General features: G+C 48.5%; 1 pseudogene; it reads left to right on the plus strand.

Moving 5' to 3' along the window:
• Positions 1 to 306: 306 nt before the first annotated feature.
• Positions 307 to 1,039, plus strand: LOC142847026 (large ribosomal subunit protein uL16-like; annotated as a pseudogene).
• The last annotated feature ends 13,906 nt before the right edge of the window (positions 1,040 to 14,945 follow it).

The following is a 14,945-nucleotide window of genomic DNA, read 5'->3' on the forward strand; positions in this document are numbered from 1 at the left end:
ATAATTGATCTCCCCCGTCTAGGTTTGCACAAGGACGCCCCATGATATTTGCACAAAGGCAATGGCTGCCACTGCGTTTCTCAGAATACATTGGTTGTTAAGCAATGTACAACGCAATTTAATATTCTGGAAAAGGCAAAACGATAGGGACAGTAAAGAGGTCAGCAGTTGCCAGGGGTCCACATGCAGATAGTAAAGGATCGGCAGGGGACAGTAACATAACCGAGCATGAAAAACAGTGGAGAAAACATGCCGTTATATTTGTCAAAAATGCATGGGATGGTCTTTTCCTCTGGCGCACTACCGACGGTCCTATTGTCATCATGGGTCGCGGCCCCGCCCGGTGTTACCGGTATTGTAAGAACAAGCCTTATCCAAAGTCTCGCTTCTGCAGAGGTGTCCCGGATGCTAAAATCTGCATCTTTGACTTGGGACGGAAGAAGGCAAAAGTTGATGAATTCCCGCTTTGTGGCCACATGGTGTCAGATGAATAGGAACAACTCTCTTCTGAAGCTCTGGAGGCTGCCCGTATTTGTGCCAACAAATACATGGTAAAGAGTTGTGGCAAGGATGGCTTTCATATTCGAGTCAGGCTTCACCCCTTTCATGTCATCCGAATCAACAAGATGTTGTCCTGTGCTGGGGCTGACAGGCTCCAGACAGGCATGCGTGGTGCCTTTGGGAAGCCCCAGGGCACAGTGGCCAGGGTTCACATTGGCTAGGCCATCATGTCCATCCGCACTAAGCTGCAGAATAATGAACATGTGATTGAGGCTCTTCGTAGAGCCAAGTTCAAATTCCCTTGCCGCCAGAAGATCCACATCTCAAAGAAATGGGGCTTTACTAAGTTTAATGCAGATGAATTTGAAGACATGGTTGCTGAGAAGTGACTCATTCCTGATGGCTGTGGGGTCAAATATATTCCTAATCGTGGTCCCCTGGACAAGTGGCGAGCCCTACACTCCTGAGGGCTTTCATGGTGCTCTCCTGTACCCTACCAATACATGTTCAGTAACAAATCTCACATCCAGTCAAAAAAAAAAAATGCATGGGATGTGCAGTGACTTTGTTGTAAGTATGCACTTACTTCAGTTGACAATAACATTGTTAGTGTAGGTTTATGGATCACAATAGAGGAACCTTGTGGCAGGGATGCTGGCAGTGAAGGCGGCTTTACATGGGGGTATGGAGAAGCTGAGGACTCCCTGTGCTTTCTGTTCAGTTTCCCGTAATACTAAAACTGCTCTAAAAATAGTCTCTTTTTAGCAAAGAAAAAGAGAAGAAATTGATAGGCTCCATTGACTTGCAACCAACTCAGAAATCCCTGTGGGCCGGGCGGTGGTGGCGCACGCCTTTAATCCCAGCACTTGGGAGGCTGAGGCAGGCTGATCTCTGTGAGTTCGAGGCCAGCCTGGTCTACAAGAGCTAGTTCCAGGACAGGCACCAAAAACTACAGAGAAACCCTGTCTCGAAAAAAAATCAAAAAAAAGAAATCGCTGTGGAAAGCAGAGGGCCTGTGGGCAGCATTGGCGGGACCTTCTTGCTCATATCTACAAAGATACTGGGCTAAAACTCAAACTCTGGATCTAACTGGAAATGAAGACAAAGCTTCCAGATCAAAGCCCGAGTCTTTGTAGAGAAACAGCAGGACCCTGAAGGCTGGAAGAGGAACATTTAGGGGAGAAAGTGGGAATTTTGGCCACTAGATGTCCTGAATCATCAACTTCAAGAGGAAGTCCCTCTTCTATGTGAAAAACAACCAGCCTCCTTGTTCCTGGGAAGCATACGAAACCTCCAAAATGATGTTTGACCACCTCCAGGTCTTCCCTCACCGTGACTGTTGTCTTGTGCCAAGAGCCAGGGTTAGATGCATCCCGGGCAGTCTATCTAGTCTCGTCCCAACCCATCATCTAGAAAGCAGAAGCTTATGCCCCAAAGGAACAGCTTCACAGCCTGGGAAGCACTGCCAGAGCCACGAGGCAGTGGGGACTGGATCTGGAGAGTTTAGGATTAGGGTAGTTGACAAAATGAGGTTGATCATCTCCTGTACGTGTTGATGGGAGAGCACAGCCTAACCTCAGGGTCATAGGCGGTAAGGGTTTTGGAGCTATGCTGCTACTGAGGGCCTCCTCCAGCCCACACCTAATGAAGACCTGGAAACTGGGGAGTGGCGATGTTGAAGTGTGTTTGATGTTATATTGAGGAAGGAGGGAAGGCAAGAGTGGCGATGGTCTATGAAAGCCTGGAGCTTTTGTTCCTTCTGGGAGCAAAAGTTTTCAGAAAGGAAAAGCTCCTTTTACTGCACCTCCTGCGATGAGAACTTCAATGACTATGGCGAGGTGAGGGCCAGAGACTAAGTACGATTATTCTGGGTGATCTTTAGTCCCCTAAGTAACTTTCTTGGCCACTTCTGGGTCAGACCTAACACCCTGGGACTAACAGATCAGAACTTTTTGGGATGTATTAAATTAACAAAATCCTAGTTTCTAGCAACCAAAGAGCTGAAAATGTCATCACATAGCCTCTGAGGCCTAAGCAGAGGCTCTGTGCTATGCTTTCACCAAACTCTTCGGTGTTTCCAGCAACGTATTGGAGACAGGCCTTGATTTACAGCTGTCTTTTCTCTGGTACAATAAAAACTTCATCAAAGTGTTCCCAAGCCTGATCAGGGAACGTGGAGTAGTCTAAGTCTATGTTCCTCGGTCCTGGTGACTCATATTTGTCCCCAGAATGGACTCTTCCCATACACTTTGAGGTGAGCGTTGTGCTTTTGCATTGACCCATCAAAGTGACCAGAGTCCACTGTAGAACACCTTCTTCAAACAAAGTAGCTGCCATCTTCACCAGCTTCAATGGTGATAGGGTCCCTGGGTGCTGACATTCTCTCAGAGAAGGAGGCTGCTGGAAGATTATGGGACCCTCAGTCAAGTATCCAGCTACCACTTCCAGCTATTTGTGTGCAATTTTGCCCTAAAAACTGGAGTCTTGGGGAGGTGCTAGAATATATAGGCTGAAGAAAATTAGGGGAAGGGAGCTATGTGCAGCTATAGTCCATGTTGGGTGAAGACTTTTGTTGGGGGGAGGTAGTTCTCCCCAACACAGAGGGTTTCTCTGTGTAGCTCCAACCATCCTGGAACTTGCTCTGTAGATCAGGCTGGTCTTGAACTCAGAGATCCACCTGCCTCTGCTTCCCGAGTGTTGGGATTAAAGGTGTATGCCACTACCACCTGACTTGGGTGAAGATTTTTTAGTGTGGCCTCCTAAGGTCATCCATGCTCTGTGATATGTCCACTAAGTTCACTGGTCCCCAGGGTTAACTTTGGTTTGTCACTGGCACTTTACAAGGAAGAAGCAGGAGCAGTTTACATCTCCCCAGGGAGATAACTCATGGCATCACCCACTATGAAACAATAAACATGGCCTTGAAGGAGGGACCACTAGTGTCCTTTTGAAGCTCAGTGGTAGTCTCTGTTCTCTATAAGACAATATGGAGAGTAGCAGATGCTGCCAGTAACCTAGGGCTCCCAGGATCCTGAGAGGGGATGATGGGGATCCCAGAAAGGCTGATGCGAGGACAACATTAATCAGCCACAGTGAGACGGACGTGATTATTATAATAGGCAGTGGGCTGGAGTGGCAATCAGGCTGCCTGACCAACAGGGATCTCGGTGATTGCCAGCTGGCCATGCTGTTCTGATGGGGCACAACTGACGGCTGACGAGTGTGATTTCACTTACATAACTCCCCCTAATAAACTCACTGAGAGCTAACGGAAGCTGGTGTCAGCTGCACTGGGGGAAAACGACAACTCTGCATCTGACTTCCAATACTGGATGAGCTCACAGATCTGGGGCCCATGTTTGAAGAAGAGGCCAGCCTCCCTTGGATGAGGGACCCCATGAAACCATCCCAAGTAGACATCATCAACCACTTTCTGACCCCTTCCCAAAGGATCCTGTGGCAGGTTACTATGGTGACCTCGCTGAAGGAGAACACCGGACATTTCAAGGCATTCTGAACATGGGATCCAAACTGATATTGGTACTCAGGTAACTGAAGCGCCACTGTGGTTCCTCAGGTGGGTTGAAGGAGTGGGTGCTTTCATGTCACTCCCATGGTCGCCCCTGCAAGTGGAGATGTGATAGTACAGCCCCCCCAGAAGTGGGAAGACCAAACAAGATAGATGCTCATGAGACAAGACCCTGTTGTAGCTAGAATGTGGAATGTTCCAACGATTCATGTGTTTGAACACTTGGTCCCCAGCTGGTGGCACTAGGATTTGAAAGGAATGGGACCTTTAGGAGGGAGAGTTGTAATGAAGGAAGCGGGCCACTCTGGGATGGGCGCTGAGGTCTGTAACTGTCTGCCTCTCTTCTGGTCCTTCGTCTGCTTCCTGTCCTGCAAAGATGTGAGTTCTTTCTCATCAGGTATTTAGACTTAAGGACAAGAAAAGCATCTAATACAGCCCTTAGAGTCACCTTGGCCAGTGACACACGTTTGACTTTTTGACTTAGAACAATACCAGTCTCTAACAAAACACTTGGGCATGATCTTGGCTGGCTGGGCCTGGCCACCATATCTAGACTCCAAGACTTTCATGGAAATGGACTGTTCTTTCCCCTCAGCTCTTTCTAGCAGCTTCAGGTCCTAAAGACCTTCAGGAAATCCCTAAAACTGGCTCTCCCTCCCCAAGAGTAAACAATGAAGACTGCTAAGAGTCACCCCCTGAGGAGCCAACCTGCAAAGGAGACTCTGAGACAAGCCCCGACACCAAATAGAAAAGACCACTTTGTTTCCAGAAGAAACAGAGACAAGGCCCAAAGCTTGGAAGAGGCTCAGACCAATCAAGGCACCCAGAAAGGACACTGTCCAACCTGCTGAGCTGCCTGCATGTCGTGCAGTGTGCCTGAGGGTTCCAGCTTTTGTAAACTGCCATTCATCGTGGGTGGCCTCGGGCAATTTCTGCTTCTGTAATTAACCCCAATAGAACTCGCTTGTTCACTCTGTTGGACTTGGGTGCTGTGATTGCTTGAACAGGAATGCCCTCCACAGAAGCATAGATTTGAATGCTTGGACATTAGGGAGTGGTGCTATGTGACAGGGATTAGGAGGTGTGGCCTTGTTGGACTAGATGTGGCCTTCCTGGAGGATGTGTGTCCCCACAGGTGGGCTTTGAGGGTCTCAAAAGCTAAAGTCAGGCCCAGTATCTCTCTCTTCTTGCTGCCTATAGATCAAGATGTAGAACTCTCAACTCTCGAGCACCATGTCTGCCTACATGCCACCAGGCTTCCCACCATGACAGCCACGGACTAAACTTCTGGAACTGTAAGCAAGCCCCAGTTCAGTGCTTCTCTTCGTAAGAGTTACTGTGGTCATGGTGTCTCTTCACAGCAACAGAACACCCACAAAGACAGGTGTGGTCCATATTTTGGTCTGTTATCCATTTCCTATCTAGGGTAAGATGTTTTCCACACCTCTCCGGAAATGGTGTCACAACACTGCAGGGTCGGTGTGGAACAGAGCACAGCTGGCTAGAAAGAGGGAGCTGGGGGCCCTAATCCTGGTTCTTCTCCAACTAGTCAGTATCATGAACTTGGTAAAAGCCCTTACCCCATCTAGGCTGCTTATTGTGAGGTCAGCAGGCAGCTCAGATGCCCATCCAACCACCACCACTGCTTCTGCCTCCTTTTTCTCCTGGTGTGTGTGTACCACATATATGTGTATGGGTGCTCTGTTTGGGAATTCCTTCCCAAGAGAGATATAACCTACAACTACGCCGTCTTTATAAGGTCCCCAGGACAACCCAAAATTCAATTCCACCTAAAATCACTCTATAGACACAATGAATTGATTAGCCTCACTTATACAAGCATGAGCGGAGAGTGGGGGTTATAGACAGTGCAGCATGGGTGGTCCCCGAGTAGAAGTACTGGCAGCTTTACACACAGCCTGAATGATGACTCCCCAGGGGCCACATATAGGGAGCCTCCTTCTGTTTGCCTACCCCAGCCTATGTCCATTAGCACTTCCAAGACTCCCAAGGCCAAGTGCAATTAATGCAGCATTGCCTGGAAATGACTAGGAGGAGCTGGTCTAAAAATGTCTTTCTTCTCCCTCCTGTGAAGGTATGTCATAGTCAACAAGCCCAACTGTGACGCCCTTGGTAAGCATATACACAAATCCAATGCAAAGACAGGATCTCACATTGGGTGGGAACTCACTAAGTAGGCTGGGAGTCCATTAAACCCTAAGGATCCACCCAACGCTGTCCAGGTGCTGCATTTATAAGAGCGCACCACTGTGTCCAGGTTTTTATGTGGGCTCTGAGACTCCAACTCAGGTACTCAAGCTTATAAGGCAAGCACTTTTACCAATTGAGCCACCGTCACTGTAACCCTTACCAGGCCTCTATTTCATACTCTGGATGCAGACTTAGCATGGTCAGGGCCCTTACCTAGGGTCTCAGCTTTTCTTAATAGAAGATTGGAGCTGAGATGCCATGGATGTGCAATGTCCCCACAGGCTCAGTACTGGAAGGTTGGTGGCCAGATGATGGTCTTTGGGGAGGTGACCGAATCTTAACTTCACTAATGGCTTTTCTCTTTTTATAAACATTGGTTCTGTTTTATGCGTGTGAGTGTTTGTCTGCAAGTATCTGTGCGCACCACACCCATGCTGTGCCCACAGAGGTCACAAGAGGGTGTTGGATCTCCTAGAACTAGAGCTACAGATGGTCGTGAATCGCCATGCTGGTGCTTGGAACCAAACGTGGGTCCTCTGCAAGAGCAGGTAGTGCTTTTAACTGCGGAGCCACTCTCTTGCCCTTGATGGACTATCTCTTGATATAGTCATGGTATGATGCTATTATTGAGAGGCATCAAACTGTAGGACAGTAGGGCTTGGATGGAAGAAAGAAGCCTCTAGGGTGTTCTCAGTGAAGATGCATTAGCCCTGATTTCTTCTTTCTCTGCTTCCTGGCTTCCAGGAGGCAATCAGCTGTACTCTATTGGTGCTTTGTTTGTTTGTTCCTGTCTTCTTCCCTCCCCTTCTTTTCCTTCTTCTTTCTTCCCTTTCCCCTTCCAGTCCCTCTTTCATTATTAGTTGCTTGGGATTGAACCCAGGGCCTCACACATACTAAACACTTGTTCCCCCACTAAGCTATCCTACCTCCGACTGCCTCTCTTTCTTTCAGTTTCTGCTTTCAACCACCTCTTGTTATAGATGCCTTCAGTCATACACACACACACACACCACACACCACACACACACACACACACACCACACACACACACCACACACACACACACACACACACCACACCACACCACACACACACACACACACACACACACACACACACACGCACGCACACCCCATGCCCTTCTGGAGGAAAGCTGGGGGAGCACAGGAAATCTACACGCCCCACTGAGCACCTAGTGAGAGGTCTCACAGCTTAGCTCTGATCCAGTGTCATCAAAGGCAGGCCAGAGCCTGGTCAGCCTAAGAATGCAGCCTGACAGATGTCTGGTGCCTGGGGAAACTCGTACATCAGCCACTTTTTCCTCAGACTTTTGGCAGTCCTCATTCCATTTCTTCATATTAATAATGAAAAAGGAAAAGCCCTCAATGATTGTGCAGCGAAATGAATCTGCAATTAATTTTAAATAAGCTTCGAATCCCACTGTGGAGGCCTCCCTTGGTATTTTAATGGGACATGGTTTCACTAGATAGGCACACCATAAAGATCCTGAAACACAAGATAGACAAAATCCTCTTAGGCGTGCTAAAGGGTAATTTGGTTTTTCTCAAAGCTACGTTGTTTTTTTTTTTCAAAAAAATACAGGATAGAAATAAGCCAGCTTTTAAGGAAATATTAACTGCTAACCCATAAACTATTCCAAAAAGCAACTTTCCTACTCAAAAATCTAGCATATGGTTTTCAGAGCTTAACCTCCTTTTGTATTTTCATTTTTTTCTATGTCTCTCTTAAGCCAAGAACTCGAAATTCTTATCAAATGGGGCTTAGGGAGGCCTTCTCTCATGGGTCTGAAATTGACTGACAAAACCCTCAGGCTACAGGATCTCTGTGTGTGTGTGTGTGTGTGTGTGTGTGTGTGTGTGTGTGTGCAATTGTGTGTGTGCAATTGTGGGTGTGTGTGCAATTGTGTGTGTATGGCTGTATGGGTGTGTGGTTGTGGGTGGTTCTGTGTGTGTATAAATGTGGTGTCTGTCTGTCTGTCTGTCTGTTCTGGTTCTAGTTGGTCACAGGTCTCTTGGCCAGCCTGGGAGCTCTGTGCTCAGGAGGAGCTGCTATTCAAACCCACAGAAGACCTTTCTCTCTCCTACCTCTGGGACATTTTCCAGCTCTATGTTTCCCAGCCCTGCCTCCCTCTATCTACCCCCCGCCCCGTTCCTCCCCCTCTGATCCCAGGCCAAAATTTGGCTCCAATAATAACAAAGAGGCCCAGAAGATGAAAAGCTGAAATCCTTTCCTTTCCAGCCGAAACCAGGTGTGATGCTGGCGGGGAGAGGTTCCAAGCCTGGCAGAGTCAGATGAAGGCATGCGAAAGCAATAACCCAAAAATGAGCCCCAAGTGGGGCCAGATGCCCGCACCTTTCACTTATTTTGCTATAAATGAGTTTCCTGGGGCAAAATAATTTCTTCCTTCAAAGAAAACCATAGTCAGATGCCAAAGAAGGGAAGGGAGAGGTTGGCAAGAGGAGGAGAGAAAGGTTCCGGGGGAGGAACCTAGTGGTCCAGCTTCCAGGGCTCCACAGGGCTCAGGCAGGCCCATTAGGAATTATCTGGCTTACAAACCTATTCTCTGCTGTCTGCAGTCGTGAGAGAGGTCAAGAAGCTTCCCCCAGCCTGCTGGCTGGTGGCACGTTCCTCAGAAGGGACACAAGGATGGTGTGCTGGCTGTTGGAGGGACAAGAACACAAGGCCCAGGAGACTTGGGGACTGGAAGGCTTTCTCCAACGGATGCATCTTGCCACCAGGTAAGGCTCGAGGCTGGGGTGCAAACCTCAAACAGAATTACAAGGCTGCCCCCAGCAGCTTCTTAGTCCTTGGACATACTCAGATGAGGGGACTTGGGAGGCAGCCCTACCTGGCTAGACACCCTTGACATGGGGTCAGAATGGGAGTTGTTTCTGCCCACCACTGAGGAAAAAAAAATCAGTTAAGAGTGAACGTCAGGTTGAGCCAGAGCTGGTGGACTGGACACCAGACTAGAAATGAACACTGTGGTAACCAAAAATGGGGGTAACTCAGTCAGGAAGGCAAAGGTATCCTGACGGGAGACTTTCCTACTTTCCAAGACTGGAGCCACCATCTTGAACCTGCACGCTCAGCGTCAGACCAACCCTTCAGCTTGGGATCAAGCGCTGAGGCCCCGCAGCAGTGAGGGGTCCACCGCCCAGGGAGATGGAAAGCTGGAGTACGAGGAAAGAAGCATCGCCGAAGAGGGTAACTACCGCAGCTGTGGCTCCCCAGTTCCACTAGGGAGGCGGGGACGGGACCGTTCCCCTACCCTCCCACAGCTCTGCTGTAGGCGCGGCTCCATCCCAGCAGGATCATCCTTCAGAAGGCCCCCCTAAGTCAACTGTGATAACCAGCGAGTTCAGTCAGGAATGAGATCGTGGTCTTCTGCAATGGCTTCGATGAGAATCAACAGGGACCCCTAGAGTGCGAGTGTCACGAGGTTGATGCTGGGCCCTGTTAGGCTGTCGGTATTGATTGTGGTAGGGATAATGCGGACCTGGAGCCAGAAGTCCGTCCCAGTCTCCCAGCCTCAGAGTTTCCATTCTCCAGGGCTCTATGAGGCACCTCAGCAAGGCCAGATGCGCTGGCTCCTCTGCATTTCCATCCTTTCCCACGTCTGGACATGCACCCAGCTCTTTCCTATCTACCTTGTTCTGCCCAAGAAACCGCGGGTAGATTCGTTCATAGGCAACTGGCCCTCAAGTGAGTCAGAAGCCAGAAGGATAACAGTTTCATTTACGACAAGGTCAGAGGCCAAAGAAGAGGAGGGCAAGGAGAGGGTTGGGGGGGGGGGGACCTAGTGGACCAGCTTCCAGGGCTCCACAGAGCTCAGGCAGGTCCATCAGGAGTTCTCTGTCTTACAAACTGGTATTCTGCTGTTTGCAATGGTGAGAGACCTAGAAGCTTCACCCAGCCTCAGGGCTGGTGCATATTTCTCGGCAGGGAGGTGAATATGGTGGTAAGTCCATTGTAGGTTGAAAATAGCTTTTAATACAATAATCAACCAGGCATTGTAGCTCAGTCCAGACTACATTAAATATGTTCAGAACATGTCCATTAGCGTACAGTTTGGCAAAGTTATCTAATGTGGACTATTTTGAAGGATCAAGTATCTCCTATAATCTATCAAGTATTTGCATCCAGAAAAGCTAGCGCCACTATGTACTGTGGACAGTGAGCTGTTTCCTCTCATTACTGAGAGCTACCATTTTCTGCATTGTCTAGCATCAAGTACTTTGGTAAAAACAGACACTGTGCTTGGTTCTGTGATCCCAGCACTGGAGAGATGGAGACAAGGTGATCCCTGGGGCTAGCCAGCCAGCCAGCTCAGCCTGCTAGGAAAGTTTCAGGCCAGTTGAGACCCTGTCTCAAAAGCAAAGGTGGATGGCATCTGAGGAAGGACACTGAATGTTGTTCTCTGACCTTCATATGAGCACATACACACACACACATACATAGACATACACGTGCACACACATGAACATGCACACACACAGTATCATAGTATATAATCAAAATGTAAAATTTGAAGTATATTTTCTATTGAATGCATATTGTTTTTGTACTGTTATGAGCTGAGCCTTTGTACCTTGGGGACCATCTCTATCCAATAAAGGAGTAGCCAGCAATGTCAATCATTGCAGAAAATTTGGGGCAAGAGCAGGGAAGCCCTGTAGGGTCAGTATGAAAGCATCCAGGACCTTGATGTGAGCACTTTCTGTAAATGCCCGGGGCATCTAGATGGTAGAGCAAAAGCTGGTCATTGGAAGAAAGTCTTTGAGAAGTTCTGGTAGAGGAATAGAGAAATGATGTTATACCTAGAGCAAAAGATGGCCTGGAGGAGGGGTGTGTAGCCCTGTCTGTCCTAGAACTGGCTCTGTAGATCAGGCTGGCCTCGAACTCTGCGATCCACCTGCCTCTGCTTCCTGAGTGTTGGAATTAAAGGGTTGTACCACCACCACCTGGCTCAAAGAGGGGTTTCTAAGACGGAGGCTCAGAGCACTTTGCCTGCCTAAGGGATGCTTTAGAAAGAGAAGGAAGAGAAGGTGGTTAATAATGCAAAACAAAGAGATGACTGTGGGCGATGAGGGAGGGCAGCAGGAAGTCCTTGGAGACAAGGGAATAGAATCCAGAGTGGGTGGATGGGCAAGCATTTGGAAGTAGCTGTCAGGGTTCTCTGGAGGAACAGAACCGATTGTGTGTGTGTGTGTGTGTGTGTGTGTGTGTGTGTGTGTGTGTGTGTGTGTGTAGAATGCATTCATTCAGCTTTTGTTAAAACAGTAACAGGTTATCTCACACCCGAGAGGCTGAGAATCTGGTAGCTGTTCAGTTCATCATGATGGGCGCCTTAGTCATTCCAATCTGGGGCTGAACCTGAAAGTGTCTTGGTGCTTCCATCCTGGGTTATGATGGAAGGCTGGAAAGACTGGTTCTGAGATCAGGGGTAGGATGTAGCAGTTAGAGCGCTGCCAGCAGCCACAGCTGCAGCAGCAATCAACTGGCAGCAAGAGAGAAGATGGTTAAGCAAGTGAAAGCTGAATAATCAGCCTGGGTCCCCTCTTATCTGGGCCATCACACTCGAGGAGCGTGTTCCCACATCAATCAAGGCATCCGGAGCAAGTCTTCAAATGAGGCTCCCTACCCAAGTGACCCTAATTTGTGGCAGGTTGACATTACAACCACCCATTGCAGAGGCAGAGAAACGCCCTTCATGGTAACTGCTTGCCATTCCAAAGACAGAGAGCCCACCAGATGGCCCTGAGGCCTTGCATGTGGGAAGTGGATGAGAAAGGCTGAGCAAACAAACAGAAGCCAAATTTTGGAGACTCTGAGGCCAAATCAAGGGATTCCAAGCCCCTCCTGAGATGTAGTTTGGGTAGGACGCTAGAGCATGTGGCATCAAGACTAGCTAGGTGTGTTGCCGGGAGATGGGATGGCCTTGGGACCAGAGTGGAGTCATGGAGTGTAGAAAGGACAGATGTTGGAAAGGGGGCTGGCTTTGAGTCTAGATGAATCTGCATTAGAATCCTATTGCTAAAGCCAGTAGACATGGGGAAGGATTCTGTTTTTATGAGCCTCTCTTGTAAAATAAAGGGAATGAGCATTCCTATTAGAGTGGGTACCATAAAGATGACAAGATATTACATACTTAGCAATGAGTAAGTCAGTGCTTAGTGAATAGTAGCTACTAAATCAGAACTTCTGGGAAATGGGGTTTACTTTTAATGAGTTCAGGGTGGTGATTGAGTGGTCGGTCCCTGATGTCATGAGGGAAGGAAGCTTGTTTTAGGTTTCCTGTGACCTGCACCTTATAAGGAGAGTATGAGGTACTTGCTGAGGTGCTGGAGAGAGCTTAGTCTATAAAGCATGTGGACCAGAGTTTGATCTCCACCACCCACCTGGAAAAGTCAGGCATATAGACTGGCAATGGTGGCACACGCCTTTAATGCTAGCACCCAGGAGGCAGAGGCAAACGGATCTCTGTGAGTTCAAGGCCAGCCTGGTCTACAAAGTGAGTTTCAGGACAGCCAGGGCTACACAGAGAAAACCTGTCTTGAAGAACAAAAACAAATAAAAAAAAAAAGAGTCAGGCATAGTGGCATGTGTACTAGGTACGTAGCAACAGAGGACATTTAGGGTTTGGGGCCAGTCCCATGTCTCAGTAAGAGATCCTGTCTCAAAAAGCAAGACAGATCCATCCCGAGAAACAATACCCAAGACTGACCTCCAGCCGTCACATGAGTGAACATATGTACGCACGTGTACACACACACACACACACACACACACGTTTACCTATAGGTTCACATGCACACACAAAGTATCAGAAGTGTTTATTGCATAATTTGATGGTAGACACCAGAAGAGACAGACAAATAAATGATAAGTAGGTAGCTAGATACGACAAATAAACAGAATATAGATAAAAAGGTAGATAGAACTCGCCACCAAAATTTAGCCCTAATTTAGAACGTTCCAATTTAGAACTTTCTTTATGAGACTTTACCACCTTCCTATAAAACACCAAAACCACACCACGCAAGTGGTTTCCTGTTCGGGAGGAAAAGCAGCGAGGAGCACCGAGCGATCATCCAGCTGCTCGCCAGGCCAAGCCAAATGAGCCACAGACTAACAGCTCTTGCAGGCTTGTTATCTCCTAATAGGGCCCACCAGGGTTTTCGGGAACACGCCTGCATAACTGGGCTGTCTGCAACCAGCTTTCTCTCTGGCAGCCTCAGCGTTCCGTCGGCCCTAATTACACAGAATCTACTTCTGGATCAGATTCCTCCTTCCCATCCCCAGATAGGGTCGAACTCAAACTACAGCCTGTGCGCCCCCACTGCCCTCGCAGTTCCCTCCCCACCTAGCAGGATTTCCAGCCCGGCCAAGGTCACGGCTGACTCAGGCAAAAGGAACGGCTCTCCAGCTGGCCCCTCACCGGTTCTCACCAACGTCTTGTCATCCGCCTAATTTATTAGTGTCTGAAAACCAAAGCTTTGAAATCCATCTAATTTAACTTCTTCTTCCCGCCTGCCTGGCAACTCTCCTGAAGTTTAAATACGCCAACACTGAAGTGTGTGGGGGCGGATGCCGGGCGATCGAGAAAGAGAAGCCAAGGAGAGGAAGAATAGACCGCCTGACATTTTGTTTCAGGAGACTCATTTGTTAGGCTACTCCAACTCCCTCCTTGGCGTTCTAGGTGATTGTGGGTTTAAATATGCAGCCTCCTCAGCCAGGGTCGGCTGCGCATGCCTTCTTCCTTCCTGCAGACCAGACATTTTGAAGGCTTAGAAGCAGCCAAGCTCAAAAGGCACAGCCTCCTAAAGGCTAGGAAGCCAGTCTGCACCTCCAGCCTGCAAGTCCTCTAGCTGAACCTCCCGCCCTCCAGTGGCTGCAAAGGACTTGGATTTTCTTTCTTTCAGGGATTCAAAGCTGATATTAACAAAGTCCACAAGCAGAATGATAATCTAAGTGACCCAATATTTACAGGTTTCATTTGGAATGGTGGAGTTTGGGTTTGTTTTTGGTTTTGTTTTCCCTTCCTGCTGCTGGCTGTCTATGTCAGCACATCATAAGAAAGACGGGATAGGTTTTAAGATAAGTTCAAACTGGCTAGAGTTCTTCCAGAACCAGATCTAAATTCAGAGTTTTTTCCATTTTTGTTTGTGAGTAATGGCAACGGAGTGGAAGTGACCATGGTTGGGATCCTATGATGGAGGAAGGTCATTGGCTAATAAAGGAACTGCCCTGGCCCATTTTATTGGTTAGGACATAGGTAGGTGGAGTAAACAGAACAGAATGCCGGGAGGAAGAGGAAGTGAGCTCAGACTCCACAGCTCTCCTCTCTGGAGCAGACGCTTCAGAGAGACGCCATGCCCCAGCTCCGACCCAGGATGGACTTAGGCTAGAATCTTCCCGGTAAGACCGGTGCTCACAGATTATTAGAGATGGGTTGATCGGGATGTGAGAATTAGCCTAGAAGAGGCTAGATAGGAATGGGCCAGAGCAGTGTTTAAATGAATACAGTGTCTGTGTAATTATTTCGGGGCAAAAGCTAGCCGGGCAGGCGGCTGGGGTGTTGGGGACGCAGCCCCGCCGCCGCTCTTATTACTACAATCCTAGCCTGTCCATCACCTAGCCACACAGCCCTGTGCTGTGTGATCCTGGCAAAACTGTTGTA

This window comes from Microtus pennsylvanicus, chromosome 3, assembly GCF_037038515.1.
Source record: "Microtus pennsylvanicus isolate mMicPen1 chromosome 3, mMicPen1.hap1, whole genome shotgun sequence".
Classification (NCBI taxonomy): domain Eukaryota; kingdom Metazoa; phylum Chordata; class Mammalia; order Rodentia; family Cricetidae; genus Microtus; species Microtus pennsylvanicus.